Here is a 14637-nt window from a genome sequence, read left to right on the forward strand (position 1 = left end):
AACCAAAAAAGAGAATTTTAGACCAATATCCTCCATGAACATTGATGCAAAAATCCTCCATAAAATACTGGCAAACCAAATACAGCAGCACATCAAAAAGCTTATCCACCATGATCAAGTGGGCTTCATCCCTGGGTTGCAAGGCTGGTTCAACATATGAAAATCAATAAACGTAATCCAGCATATAAACAGAACCAAAGACAAAAACCACATGATTATCTCAACAGATGCAGAAAAGGCCTTTGACAAAATTCAACAACGCTTCATGCGAAAAACTCTCAATAAATTAGGTATTGATGGGATGTATCTCAAAATCATAAGGGCTATCTATGACAAACCCACAGCCAATATCATACTGAATGGACAAAAACTGGAAGCATTCCCTTCGAAAACAGGCACAAGACAGGGATGCCCTCTCTTACCACTCCTATTCAACATAGTGTTGGAAGTTCTGGCCAGGGCAATCAGGCAGGAGAAGGAAATAAAGGGTATTCAGTTATGAAAAGAGGAAGTCAAATTGTCCCTGTTTGCAGATGACATGATTGTATATCTAGAAAACCCCATTGTCTCAGCCCAAAATCTCCTTAAGCTGATAAGCAACTTCAGCAGTCTCAGGATACAAAATCAATGTACAAAAATCACAAGCATTCTTATACACTAATAACAGACAAACAGAGAGCCAAATCATGAGTGAATTCCCATTCACAATTGCTTCAAAGAGAATAAAATACCTAGGAATCCAACTTACAAGGGATGTGAAGGACCTCTTCAAGGAGAACTACAAAACACTGCTCAATGAAATAAAAGAGGATACAAACAAATGGAAGAACATTCCATGCTCATGGGTAGGAAGAATCAATATCGTTAAAATGGCCATACTGCCCAAGGTCATTTATACATTCAATGCCATCCCCATCAAGCTACCAATGACTTTCTTCACAGAATTGGAAAAAACTACTTTAAAGTTCATATGCAACCAAAAAAGAGCCCGCATCGCCAAGTCAATCCTAAGCCAAAAGAACAAAGCTGGAGGCATCACACTACCTGACTTCAAACTATACTACAAGGCTACAGTAACCAAAACAGCATGGTACTGGTACCACAACAGAGATATACACCAATGGAACAGAACAGAGCCCTCAGAAATAATGCCACATATCTACAACTATCTGATCTTTGACAAACCTGACAAAAACAAGAAATGGGGAAAGGATTCCCTATTTAATAAATGGTGCTGGGAAAACTGGCTAGCCATATGTAGAAAGCTGAAACTGGATCCCTTCCTTACATCTTATACAAAAATTAATTCAAGATGGATTAAAGACTTACATGTTAGACCCAAAACCATAAAAACCGTAAAAGAAAACCTAGGCAATACCATTCAGGACATAGGCATGGGCAAGGACTCATGTCTAAAACACCAAAAGCAATGGCAACAAAAGCCAAAATTGACAAATGGGATCTAATTAAACTAAAGAGCTTCTGCACAGCAAAAGAAACTACCATCAGAGCGAACAGGCAACCTACAGAATGGGAGAAAGTTTTTGCAACCTACTTATCTGACAAAGGGCTAATATCCAGAATCTACAATGAACTCAAACAAATTTAGAAGAAGAAAACAAACAACTCCATCAAAAACTGGGCAAAGGATATGAACAGACACTTCTCAAAAGAAGACATTTATGCAGCCAAAAAACACATGCAAAAATGCTCATCATCACTGGCCATCAGAGAAATGCAAATCAAAATCCCAATGAGATACCATCTCACACCAGTTAGAATGGCCATCATTAAAAAGTCAGGAAACAACAGGTGCTGGAGAGGATGTGGAGAAATAGGAACACTTTTACACTGTTGGTGGGACTGTAAACTAGTTCAACCATCATGGAAGTCAGTGTGGCACTTCCTCAGGGATCTAGAACTAGAAATACCATTTGACCCAGCCATCCCATTACTGGGTACATACCCAAAGGATTATAAATCATGCTGCTATAAAGACACATGCACACGTATGTTTATAGCGGCACTATTCACAATAGCAGAGACTTGGAACCAACCCAAATGTCCACCAACCATAGAATGGATTAAGAAAATGTGGCACATATACACCATGGAATACTATGCAGCCATAAAAAAGGATGAGTCCATGTCCTTTGTAGGGACATGGATGAAGCTGGAAACCATCATTCTCCGCAAACGATTGCAAGGACAAAAAACCAAACACTGCATGTTCTCACTCATAGGTGGGAATTGAACAATGAGAACACGTGGACACAGGAAGGGGAACATCACACTCCAGGGACTGTTGTGGAGTGGGGGTAGGGGATAGGGAAAGCATTAGGAGATATACCTAATACTAAATGATGAGTTAATGGGTGCAGCACACCAACATGGCACATGTATACATATGTAACAAACCTGCACATTTGGCACATGTACCCTAAAACTTAAAGTATAATAATAATAATAAAATTTTTTAAAAAAGAAAAAGAAAAAGGGGTCTGCCGGCAAGGTTCATTCTGTTTGTTCTCAGCCCAAAAGATGGGCATGGAGGCAGAGTATCAGTGGCCCCATTCGCACAATGGCCCGTGCAGCAGGCCCCCAGCCACCCCCCTCTCATCATTCACCATCTTGCTTACTCATTCAACAAACGCCAAATCCTTTCGGCTTCACACCATGATCAGCACCACCTAGAGGCACATAGTCGCGTGAAGGAGGGCAGTGGCACGGCCAGGATGATAGGCCAATCACCAGCGGGGCTCCTATTCCTCAGACAGCGTATTTGCTTCCTAGGGTTGCCATAACAAAATGACACAGACAACAGACATGTGTTCCTTCATAGTTGTGGAGCCTAGAATTCCAAATCCCAGATGTCAGCAGAGCCCCGTGCTCCCTCTGAAGGGCCTGGGAGGGAGCCTGTCCCTCCTGCAGCTTCTGGTGGCTCCCCGAATTTTTGGCTTGTGGCCATGTCACACCAATCCCCACCTCTGCCATCCCATGGCCTTCTTCTCCCTGGGTAACCCTCTGTGTCTTCTTTTATCCTTAGGCCTGCTGGCCTTGGCCTTCGGATTTTTTTTTTTTTTTTTTTTTGACAGAGTCCTTCTCTGTCACCCAGGCTGAGTGCAGTGGCACCATCTCAGCTCACTGCAACCTCTGTCTCCTGGGTTCAAGTGATTCTCCTGCCTCAGCCTCCTAAGTAGCTGGGATTACAGGCGTGCACCACCATGCCCAGCTAATTTTTGTATTTTTAGTAGAGCTGGGGGTTTCACCATGTTGGCCAGTCTGGTCTCGAACTTCTGACCTCAAGTGATCCGCCCATCTCGGCATCCCAAAGTGCCGGGATTACAGGCATGAGCCACCATGCCCGGCCTTCTCCTCTTCTTATAAGGACACTGAGTCATTGGATATAGGGACCACACTAAATCCAAGATGATATCATCTCTAGAGCCTTAACTAGTAAATCTGCAAAGACCCTATTTTCAAATAAGTTCCCATTCTGAGGTTCTGGGTGGACATGACTTTCGGGGAAATGACATTCCACCCACTACAGACAGGGACAAGCCCAGGAGTAGTCAAGGGAGCAATATGGGGTGAGGAACAGAAGAAACTTAAGAAGTCCTGCTGTCAGGCCTGAGTCATATTGAAACTCCAAAGAAAACCGAGCAAACAAAAATCTGAAACTAAGGCAACAATCTAGCACCTTGCATCCTAGTAGCCACAAAAGACATTTCACTGACGAGTTGTTTTCTTGGTGCTGACGGGTGCCGAGAGGGTGGATGTGTACGTGTGTGCATGCATGTGCATGTCTGTTGCCATTAAGTCTGTGTGTGAAGGGGGAGTGTCCAGGGACAGAGTAGCAAATCAAGGAGGACGAATCATAATTCTGTTTTTGTGACTGTGCAAATGCTTTCCTTCACTCTTGATTTCAGAGTAAAATCTGGGAACACTGCCTCTCCCAGCAGCACTCAATGCAGCTCCATAGACAGTTCCTGAAAACCAGTGCTGGCTGGGCACGGTGGCTCACACCTGTAATCCCAGCACTTTTGGAGGCCAAGGCAGGCAGATCACGAGGTCAGGAGTTTGAGACCAGCCTGGCCAGCATGATGAAACTCCATCTCTACTAAAAATGCAAAAAATTAGCTGGGTGTGGTGGTGTGCGCCTATAGTCCCAGATACTCGGGAGGCTGAGGCAGGAGAATTGTTTGAACCTGGGAGGCGGAGATTTCAGTGAGCTGAGATCGCGCCACGGCACTCCAGTCTAGGCGACAGAATGGAACTCCAGGGAAAAGCAAAACAAAACAAACAAGACAGTTCTTCATCCGGCTATATCTGCAAAGAATACACCTCCATTAAGGGTTTCTGACTATTACACTACTAATTATAATAACTAGCCCTTCATAAAAGACTCATGGCCAAAATAGGCCTGTTTAGAGCTGTTCATTCCTGTCTGCTTTTCACAGAACAGGGAGAAATTTATCTGCCTTTGCAACAAGCCAAGAGTTACAGGGTGAGCCCTGCACCAGCCATTCAGTTGCTGCATCCTGCAGCAACATAAATTCTCCTGTGTGACAGGGTAGAAAGCTTCATAGCCATCGGCAGCCCAGACGCTTTTTCATCCTAATTGCTCTGCAGACCACTCCTGCTCAGAGGGGCCCTCCACTGAGTTACTGCAGGAACTATAAATTGCGTGTGCACGGAAAGGCTACAACTATCATCTGGCTGTTAGAGGCTGGCTTGGCCCACGTGTGTGGGGCACGGTGGGGAATTAGGGGGAGATCTAGGGGCTGGAAGTTAGGGATGAGGAGTTCTTTGTTGTTGGCTGCTTTGAGGGGTGACGAGTCCTGGTCATAGCTGATGGGGAACAGCAGTGCCCAAGAGCTTCTTGTTCATCCTCCTGTCAGGCAGTTAGGCTCATATTTGTCCCCACCCTTCTCCAGGCTAACCGTGGAGCGCTCAGGGTAGGATGCTGCCTCCTTACGGGCAGGGAGACTTCCAGGCATCTGAGAGCTGGAAGGCGACTAGGATTTACGAGAAGAGTGGACTCATCTCGCTTGCAAGCTGGGTACAGAGAGCTGGTGGCTGGCAGCTTCCTGGAGGGGAGGCAGCCGGCCAACATTACCCACCGTCACCACATCCACTGACCCACTGGGGCCGCTTCAAGCAGAAAGAAACCCAAAGGACACTGCTCTACAGCTCAGAATAGAGAGCTGTGTGGGGTCCAAAAATACATCTGTGGCTGCAGGAGAACAAGGAAAAGGAGTTTAAGTTTACTGCAGGCCCCATGCCCCAAGCCAGCCTCTGCTTCAGAAACTGAAACGTTTAAGAATCAAGGGGCTGGGCGCAGTGGTTCACGCCTGTAATCCCAGCACTTTGGGAGGCTGACAAAGGAGCCCAGGAGTTACAAACCAGCCTTGGCAACAGAGCAAGACCCCCTCTCTACAAAACATAAACAAAAGTAGCCAGGTGTGGTGATGCATTCCTGCAGTCCCAGCTATTCAGGAGGCTGAGATGGGAGGATCACTTGAGCCTGAGAGGTTGAGGCTGCAGTGAGCCATGATTGCACCACTGCACTCCAGCCTGGGAGACAGAGCAAGGGCCTGTCAAAAAAAAAAAAAAAAAAAAGAATTGAGGGTCCTACTCTGATCGCCACATCTCCATCCATCGTACAAACTCAGATGCTACCAGGGCCAGATAAAAAGTAGTGACGAGGCTGGGAGTGGTGGCTCAACTTTTAATCCCAGCCCTTTGGGAGGCCAAGGCAAGAAGACTGCTGGAGCCCAGGAGTTTGAGATCAGCCTGGGTCACATAGCCAAGACCCTGCCTCTACAAAAAGAAAAAAAAAGTCATGACAGTGATGGGGGCTGCCGTGAGCTGGAGACACACTCCCATCAGATAAGAGCAGGTGCCACTCGGCACCGGCCAGTGGCAGTCAAATGAAAGGTGAGGCTGGTGTTGACAAATTTTCTGAATTTGAAGGACAGCAGGCCTATGGAAAACTATCTAGAAATCAGGATTTAACATAAAACCCTCCAGTGTTTTCATGTTGGTTCAATTTAAAAAAAAAAAATTCTGAAATACAAACCAAATTGGTCTGTGGCTCAGATTTAACCCGGAGGCTACCAGTTGCAGGCACTACCTCCCAGTAAACCCTCTTAATAATGATAGTCCATGCCCATGAGACGCCAGCTTCACATCAAGGCCTTGCTGAGAACGTTGCATGCGCCATCTCATTTAATTCTCTAGCAACCCTGTGAGGTGCTTATTCATTTATTCATTCTTTCAAATCTCTGAGCACCTACGATGGGCCCAGCAGCACTCATGGTACAGGATCCAGCAGCGAACCCAGTATTACCCCTTCTCCTGGTAGCAGCACCCTGGACTTCCTTTGGGAAACCCCCCTTCTTGCATGGGGTCCCTAAACCACCCCCAGGAGGGGAGGTGTGGCTCCTACCTGTCCAAGTAGAAGATAGAATCTAAACAGCCACAGTGATTGGTTCAGGGATAGGCACGCAACTCTGTCAACCGACAAGGCTCAATCCTTAGACATTTCATGGGAATTCTAGGAAGAGAGAACCTTTCTTTAGAGATTGAAACTAGAAGCATGTGAGGCTGAGGCTTCTGGGGAAATCACCATTGTAAGGCGCAGAGTGAGAGCAAACAATGAAAAAGGGTACGAATAAACAAGGTCATCTCGAAACTGATGAGTGGCTCTACGAAAAAGTCCTGGAGCTGGTGGCTGTTGGGGACAGGCAGTTGACGAAGGTCTGCATGGAGGATGCACATTTGAGCCAGCCTTGTGAGTAGAGGGATGCAGGTTGTTGCAGGAAGGCAGGAGTGCTAGGTCCAGGGGCAGCGTGTCTGGGGAGGCCGGTGAGGCTGGAGGAGAGGGCAGGGAGGGCCATGCTGGAAGATGAGACAGAAGCCATGGGCAGGGCCACGTGCAGAGGGCCTGGTGGCTGCGATAGGAGCTGGAACACAGCTGGGCGCGGTGGCTCACTCCTGTAATCCCAGGACTTTAGGAGCCCAGGGCGGATGGATCACTTGAGATCAGGAGTTTGAGACCAGCCTGGCCAATATGGCGAAGCCCTGTGTGTATTAAAAATTTTAAAAATTAGCCGGGCATGGTGGCAGGCAACTGTAATCCCAGCAACGCAGGAGGCTGAGGCACGAGAATCGCTTGAACCCAGGAGACGGAGGTTGCAGTGAGCCGACTGTGCCACCGCACTTCAGCCGGGGCGAGACTCCATCTCAAAAGAAAAAAAAAAAAAAGAAGCTGGAATGTTACTGTAAGTGCAGCAAGAAGCTCTTGGTTGGCAGGACCTTGTCTGCAACCTTTGCAGGTCACTCTGAGTGCTGGGGGCATGGACTGTCGAGGGGCAGCAAGAAGAGACCAGCTGAGAAGAGTCTGCAGAGGAAGAATATGAGCACTGTGTCTACAAGGTGCATCCAGAGAAAGCATGTTACATTAACAAAAATTCCCAGAAGAAAGCCAAACACCCAGCTGTCCACCCGGGAGCCGCCTGCGGAGAGGGCTGACCGACACGCAGGCGTTACAAGCTGAAACTCACAGAGGCAAACGGAGGACTGAGCATGTGCAGTGAAAAATCCTACTAATTTCCCCAAAGTCTGAAACTCAAATATGAGCCATGTGTCTTTCTTAGAACCGAGCACCACGGACCTACACACTGCAATTCCCCAGTGTGTCATTAACTCGCTGAAAAAATGTCACATCTTTCAAAAACAAAAATTACCTTCGAGTGGATTTTCTGGTTGTTAGTAGGACAAAAGGGCTGTGAAAAATCGCCTCTCTCTCGGGTTCCCTGGCAAAGCAGCTGCAAGCCGGGCCACTGACCAGGGCTGAGGGGGTGGCATTGGTGGTGGGCTGCAAATGTATCTTCGTGCAAAGCTGAGAGATCTGATTAATGATCAACTGTTCTCCCAAGGTAGCTTTCTGACCTTAGGGAGTCCTCAGACTCAAATGATCCTTCCCTCCATCTAGGTAGCTGGAGGCCAGCCATTTCTGCTTTAGAAATTCCTTTAAGTTCAAGTGCTTCCGGTCCTATGTGAATGCAAATGTCCTTCCAGGGAAGAGCGGCTTTAGGCCAGTCTTTTTGAAATAGCTTGATACAGTTGGCTGTCATTGCTCAGCAAGGCTTAGAAAGATGGCACGGAGGATGGGAAGGTCACCTTGGGGGCTGAGAAAGGCAGCAGAAAGGGAATGCCTCAGTGGAGGTCCCCAGATCCAAAGGAGGACACAATTTCCCAGTAATGATGAAAGGGCTTTGCTGAACAACTAATAATTTAGAAGAACCCCAGAGTAAAGCAGAGACAATTAAATTCGATGATTTCATCTATCCTTGTTCAGAAGAAAAGAAAAATAGAGACGTCATACTGCCTCTAAGGGCAGGGAGCGGGTCAAGCTGAGGACATCCTGGGTTTTGGATATGGTATTCCGTAGACCATCATTGTCTTACTTCAATCATCTTTTCACCTGTCATTGATTTTGCTAAGGGGATGTTCCAAACCCTTCTACCTCTTAAAAATTAATATCGAGCCGGGCGCGGTGGCTCACGCTTGTAATCCCAGCACTTTGGGAGGCCGAGGCGGGCGGATCACGAGGTCAGGAGATCGAGACCATGGTGAAACCCCGTCTCTACTAAAAATACAAAAAAATTAGCCGGGCGTGGTGGCGGGCGCCTGTAGTCCCAGCTACTCGGAGAGGCTGAGGCAGGAGAATGGCGTGAACCCAGGAGGCGGAGCTTGCAGTGAGCCGAGATTGCGCCACTGCACTCCAGCCTGGGCGACAGAGCAAGACTCCGTCTCAAAAAAAAAAAAAAAAATTAATATCGATATTTACTGAGTTCCTGCTATATGCCAGAGTTGCAGTAAGGGCTTTTATACAGTATTTTTATCATCCTGACAGATCTGCAATGTCTTATCCACAATTCTGAAATTTTTTTGGAAAAAAAAAAATCACTCTCAAATTCAAAATTTTTTTCATAGGTTTGCATCAAAATATTTGGTGGGAAAACTTGCTGGAATAATACAAAACTATATAAAGTGCTTTGGTAGCACACTTACTGTTGCTGTCTTACACGCTTTACTACAGAAATATTGTTTTTATATTATGGGGTTCTACCTCAGATTGGAGGTAATCCTGAGTATGATACTATAAGTTAACATACTATGTATCCATCTATGTGTAGAAAGATAGATAGAGATTGTGTGTGTGTGTGCGTCTGTGTGTGTATGCATAAAACTTAAAATTTCTAAATTTTTTTTTTTTTTGGGAGAGAGTTTCACTCTGTCACCCACACTAGAGTGTAGTGGCGCAATCTCAGCTCACTGCAACCTCCACCTTCCGGTTTCAAGTGATTCTCCTGCCTCAGCCTCCTGAGTAGCTGGGATTACAGGCACCTGCTACCACGCCCGGCTAATTTTTGTATTTTTAATAGAGATGGGGTTTCACCATATTGGCCAGGCTGGTCTCAAACTCCTGACCTCGTGATCTGCCCACCTCGGCCTCGCAAAGTGCTGGGATTACAGGTGTGAGCCACCATGCCTCGCCTAAATTTCTAAATCTTAAAGCTCAATTGAGCACCAAGGTTTTCAATGAATGACTGTGGACCTGGGATAGACTGTGCAGTTGTTTAAAATATTCACTCCCGTTCCTTCCTTAACAACAGTCCCTATGGGAGAATCAGTACATGACTGCCCCGCCCACATCGACACAGCCACATGACTTGCTCAGTCCACTGGAATGGGAACAGAAGTGACTTTTTTTGCTGCTCCCAGGAGTTTTAAGTGCCATGAAAAGATCCCTTAGTTCCCTTCTTTTTCTTCTCCCGTAAGACCAGCAACACCCCGGGCAAGAGCTGTTCTGTTAACACAGTTCACAGAATGAACAAGATGTTCATTATATCACAATAGACACAAAATGTGGCCCTGAAATAAATCTCTGATGAGTCACTGACATGGTGGGGGGGGGGGGGGGGTCCTATGTTTCTGCAGCACAAATAAAACTAAATTGACTGATATGGGACTTATCACCTCCATTCTCCATACAGGTAACTAAGGCACAGAGAGGTTAAGAATTCTGCCCAAGATCACAAAACCGGTCATGGGTGATGCCTGACCTGGAACTGGGGGAATCTCCATCCCAAATATACTTTGTTGAGCATCACACTTGATAACCTCTCTCTGAGCCCACTTGGTATTTTATTATTATTTTTTGAGACAGGGTCTTGCTCTGTCACCCAGGCTTGGAGTACATTGGTGTGGTCACAGCTCACTGCAGCCTCAATCTCCCAGGCTCAAGCGATCTTCCCACCTCAAACTCTAGGGTAGCTAGGACCACAGGTGCCCACCACCACACCCTGCTAATTTTTATAATTTTTTCTGTAGAGATGGGGTATTACTATGTTGCCCAGGCTGGCCTCAAACTCCCGCTTCAGCCTCCCAAAGTTCTGGGATTACAGGCGTCAGCCACCATGCCTGGCCATGACCCCACTTTTTTAAAAATGACTTTTCCTTTCCTGAGAAGATCCAAGCTCCCAGGGTCTATTCCCCTCACACTGCCCCCAATTCCAAGAAAGCTATTACATGAGGCTGATTCTATTTCTGTGGAAGCCGGCCTGCTTGCTGCCTTCAGACCAGCACGACCCATGGGGTCTCATCAGAGCCTGGCCTAATGAGCGAAGATTTTCAGAGTGCTGATTGATTTTCCTGCCTCCTGAGGTGTGAGCCGTGTGGGTCAGAATAACTTACCCTGGTCTACTGAAGAGAAATTACCCTTCTACAGCTCCCCAAAGGACACTTGAGTCCCCTGTCCATATGTAAAGGCGGCTGTGGGAATGTTCTGTTCCACAGCCATAAAAGCAGCACTGAGTGTACCTTATGATCACACTTGCAGCAGCCGCCTCCTTCTTTAATGGTAAACTCTCCTGACATCTCCAACCAAGATAATTACGGTGCTTAGGGGAACTTTTGGCCTTACTAAAAATACTTAGCAACAGTTTGCACAGCAAGGAATGCACTTACAGGTGACGCAGTGAAGATGCTGGAGGCAGCGTTTGCTCATTCATCAGGGAGCCCTTGAAGCTGCCGTCTGCCCCCATCTTAGACACGTCTCCATTCCTCCTGCATGGGTGTCCTCCCTCACCTCACATCCCTGCTGTTGAAGCCAGCACGCTTAGCCGACCTGCATGCTACCTAACGGGGAGTGGATAGGGAGTAAGGAGAGGCACCTGCTTCGTTCCACTGCTGTGGCTGAAGCTGCGAGGTATCCACCAAAACAACTTCCTTTCCTCTTGGGAACGCAGCTTAACAGGATTTCTCAATCTCCCCTGCGGTTAAGCAAAGCCAAATGGCTAACGTTTCACCAGTGGAATGTGAGTGGGAGTGAATTCATGGTTGAATGAAGACCTGGCTTATAAGCACCTTCTCGACCCGATCCCTCCCTTGCCCCATCTGCCAGCTGAATGAAGAAGCCACACAGGAGGTCAGAGTCCCAAGATGGGAAGTTCCTGGGTCCCTGAATCACCATGTGGAAGGAACTCCCCAATGCAGTGGCACTATTATATGAGCAGGACATAAGCTGTGTTGAGGTGCTATTTACAGTAGTCAACTTTGCCTAACACCATGGCCCTGACCCAGGGCTGCCCCAACTAAATTCCAGGTGTCTTTAGTTGAGCCATTGGAGAATCCCCCGAGGTGCCCTAATTGAGATACTCCTCTAACTTGGACCCGGCTACACACCGTATGTCTCTTCATATATTTAGCAAACACTGTGGGTGCTTGCAGTTTATCAAGCATTCACTGGGCACCGACTTGGTGCAAGGCATGGAGTTAGAGACTCATGGGCAGCCACTGTATACAAAGATTGTCAGATGGGCTCAGTCTCAGCCCCAGGAGTCCACACACCAGTTCAGGGCAGCAAGGCCATGTTTAACTCACATAATTCTACCCGAAGGGGCTGCACTCACCTATTTGGTCTCCTGAGAAGGAAGTACAGCAGGGTTTTTTTCTTTCTTTCTTTCTTTCTTCCAGCTCTATGGAGGCATAACTGACAAATAAAAAATTATATATTCAAATGTGCCTAGCGTGAGGTTTTGAAATACATACACACTGTGAGATGATTGTCACAACCAAGCTAGTTAACATACCCATCCCTTCACATAGTTACCTTCTGTGTAGTCAAAACATTTGAGAGTTATTCTCTTCGCAAATACTATTTTTTTTTTTTTTTTTTTTTTTTTTTTGAGATGGAGTCTCACTCGGTCGCCCAGGCTGGAGTGCAGTGGGGCAATCTCGGCTCACTGCAAGCTCCACCTCCCGGGTTCACGCCATTCTCCTGCCTCAGCCTATTAACTCTATCAGCACACAGCACATTAGGTCTCCAGAACTTATTTGTCTTATGACTACAAGTTTGCATCCTTTGAACAACATCTCCCCATTTCCCTCACCCCTGACTCTTGGTCACCACCCTTCTGCTCTGTTTCTACGGGTTTGACTACTTTAGAGTCCACCTATGGGTGAGATCACACCGTATTTGCCTTGCTGTGTTGGGCTTATTTCACTCAGCATAATGCCCTCCAGGTTCATCCACGTTATCCCAAATGGCATCATTACCATTACTACCTTCTCTTTAAGGCTGAATAATACTCCTGTGTGTGTATACAGATGCCATATTTTCTTTCTCCATGCATCCACTGGTGGACACTGGAGTGGATTCCATGGCATGGCTGCTGTGAATAGTGCTGCAGGGAACTTGGGTTTACAGATGTCTCTTCAATACACTGATCTCATTTCCTGTGGATACGTACCCAGAAGTGGAATTGCTGGATCATATAGGAGTTCTATTTTTTTTTTTATTTTTTGAGGAACCTCCATACCGTTTTTCATCAAGGCTGTACAAATTTACCAATTTACATTCTCACCAACAATGTGTAAGTGTTCCCTTTTCCCCCATCCTTGCCAACACACCTTTCATCGTTGTAATACAGTTTTAACACTAATAGCCACTGTATTAGCCCATTTTCCCACTGCAATGAAGATACTACTTGAGACTGGGTAATTTATAAACAAAGGAGGTTTCATGGACTCACAGTTCCACAAGGCTGGGGAGGCCTCAGGAAACTTACACTCGTGGCAGAAGGCGAAGGAAAAGTAAGGAATCTCCTTCACAAGACAGCAAGAGAGACTGAGAGAAACCCACGGGAAACTGCCGTTTATGAAACCATGAGATCTCGCGAGAACTCCCTCACTGCCATGAGAACAGCATGGGGGAAACGGCCCCCATGATCCAATCACCTGCCACCAGGCTCCTCCCTTGAGACGTGGGGATTACGGGGATTACAACTGGAGGTGAGATTTGGGTGGGGACACGGAGCCAAACCATATCAGCCACCCAACAGGTGTGAGGTGGCATCTCCCTCCCGTGTTGATTTGCATTTCCCTGGTGGTTAGCGAGGTTCAGCACCATTTCATACACCTGTTGGAATTCAGGTTTCTCCTAATCCCTCTTTAGCCAAGAATGGGAAGCTTTCTTTTCACACCACTACTCCTCCGAGTTTCTTGAGCCCTCACATCGGGTGATCTTGCAAGTCATTTGAGCCTGTCTGGGGCACTGCTCACGCTGAAGTGTCTCACCACCATCTCTCAGTCAGCGGCCCTCACTGGAGAGGTGATAAGGAAAGCAGGCCCTGACCCAGCTGTCCCTGGCTCCCGGGCTCTGCCACGGAGGGTGCTCATGGTGTCCATCTGGCTCCTGTGTGCAGGATGCTTCTGGGCCAGCTCCTCCCCCAGCCATGCTGCCTTGTACACAGAATGGGGGCAGAGAAAGCTTGGCCTGCTAAGGTGCCTCTGCTGCTTTCTTGCACCATTGGCCTTCTATACAAGAATTGATCATCTGCTGCCCTTACAGCAGGCAGTCTCTTTCAAAAGTCTGACTGTCTTAGGGAGAAGAAAGGGCCTTTAAAGAATTTGAAGAACACACAGGAAGAACATAAAGCACATTGGTTTGTTTAACAAATATGTTCTGAGCACTGTCACATGCCAGGCACCATTCAGGTTGCTATGAAGAAAGTGATGGAAAAAATATAAAGTCTTGGGCTGGGCAAGGTGGCTCGCGACTGTAATTGCAGCACTTTGGGAGGCTGAGGCGGGCAGATTACCTGAGGCCAGGAGTTCAAGACCAGTCTGGCCAACATGGTGAAACCTCATATCTACTAAAAATACAAAAAATTAGCCGGCCATCGTGGCGGGTGCCTGTAATCGCAGCTGCTCCGGAGGCTGAGACATAAGAATCGCTTGAACCCGAGAGGCAGAGGGTGCAGTGAGCTGAGATCGTGCCATTGGACTCCAGCCTGGGCAACAAGGGCGAAACTCCATCTCAAAAAAAAAAAAAAAGAGACTTTATATATGTATATAAAGTCTCTTCTCTCTTGGAACTTACATGCTAATGGAGAGAGACAAATACATGGGATGTGTACGTGAGTCTGTGTGTGCAGGTGTATGAGTCTGTGTGTGCAGGTGTATGAGTCTGTGTGTGCGGGTGTGTGAGTCTGTGTGTGGGGGGTGTGAGTCTGCACGGGTGTGTGAGTCTGTGTGTGGTGGGATGTGAGTCTGTGTGTGGGG

General features: G+C 47.1%; 1 protein-coding gene and 1 pseudogene across 1 annotated transcript in view; one reads left to right on the forward strand and one right to left on the reverse strand.

Annotated features, from left to right (window-relative positions):
• The window catches only part of LOC116479363 (NACHT, LRR and PYD domains-containing protein 9-like), a 66868-nt pseudogene that overhangs the window by 36684 nt on the left and 15547 nt on the right, over positions 1 to 14637 (forward strand).
• The window catches only part of GLT1D1 (glycosyltransferase 1 domain containing 1), a 187684-nt gene continuing 184087 nt past the window's right edge, over positions 11041 to 14637 (reverse strand). The window contains exons 13-14 of the transcript XR_009209161.1: positions 11985 to 12064; positions 11041 to 11211 (exon numbers count right to left, since the gene is read on the reverse strand). The gene's annotated coding sequence lies outside the window, so the exon portion shown is untranslated. The remainder of the gene's footprint in view (positions 11212 to 11984; positions 12065 to 14637) is intronic.

The sequence above is a fragment of the Hylobates moloch genome, unplaced genomic scaffold (genome assembly GCF_009828535.3).
Source record: "Hylobates moloch isolate HMO894 unplaced genomic scaffold, HMol_V3 SCAFFOLD_12, whole genome shotgun sequence".
NCBI classification, from domain to species: Eukaryota; Metazoa; Chordata; class Mammalia; order Primates; family Hylobatidae; genus Hylobates; species Hylobates moloch.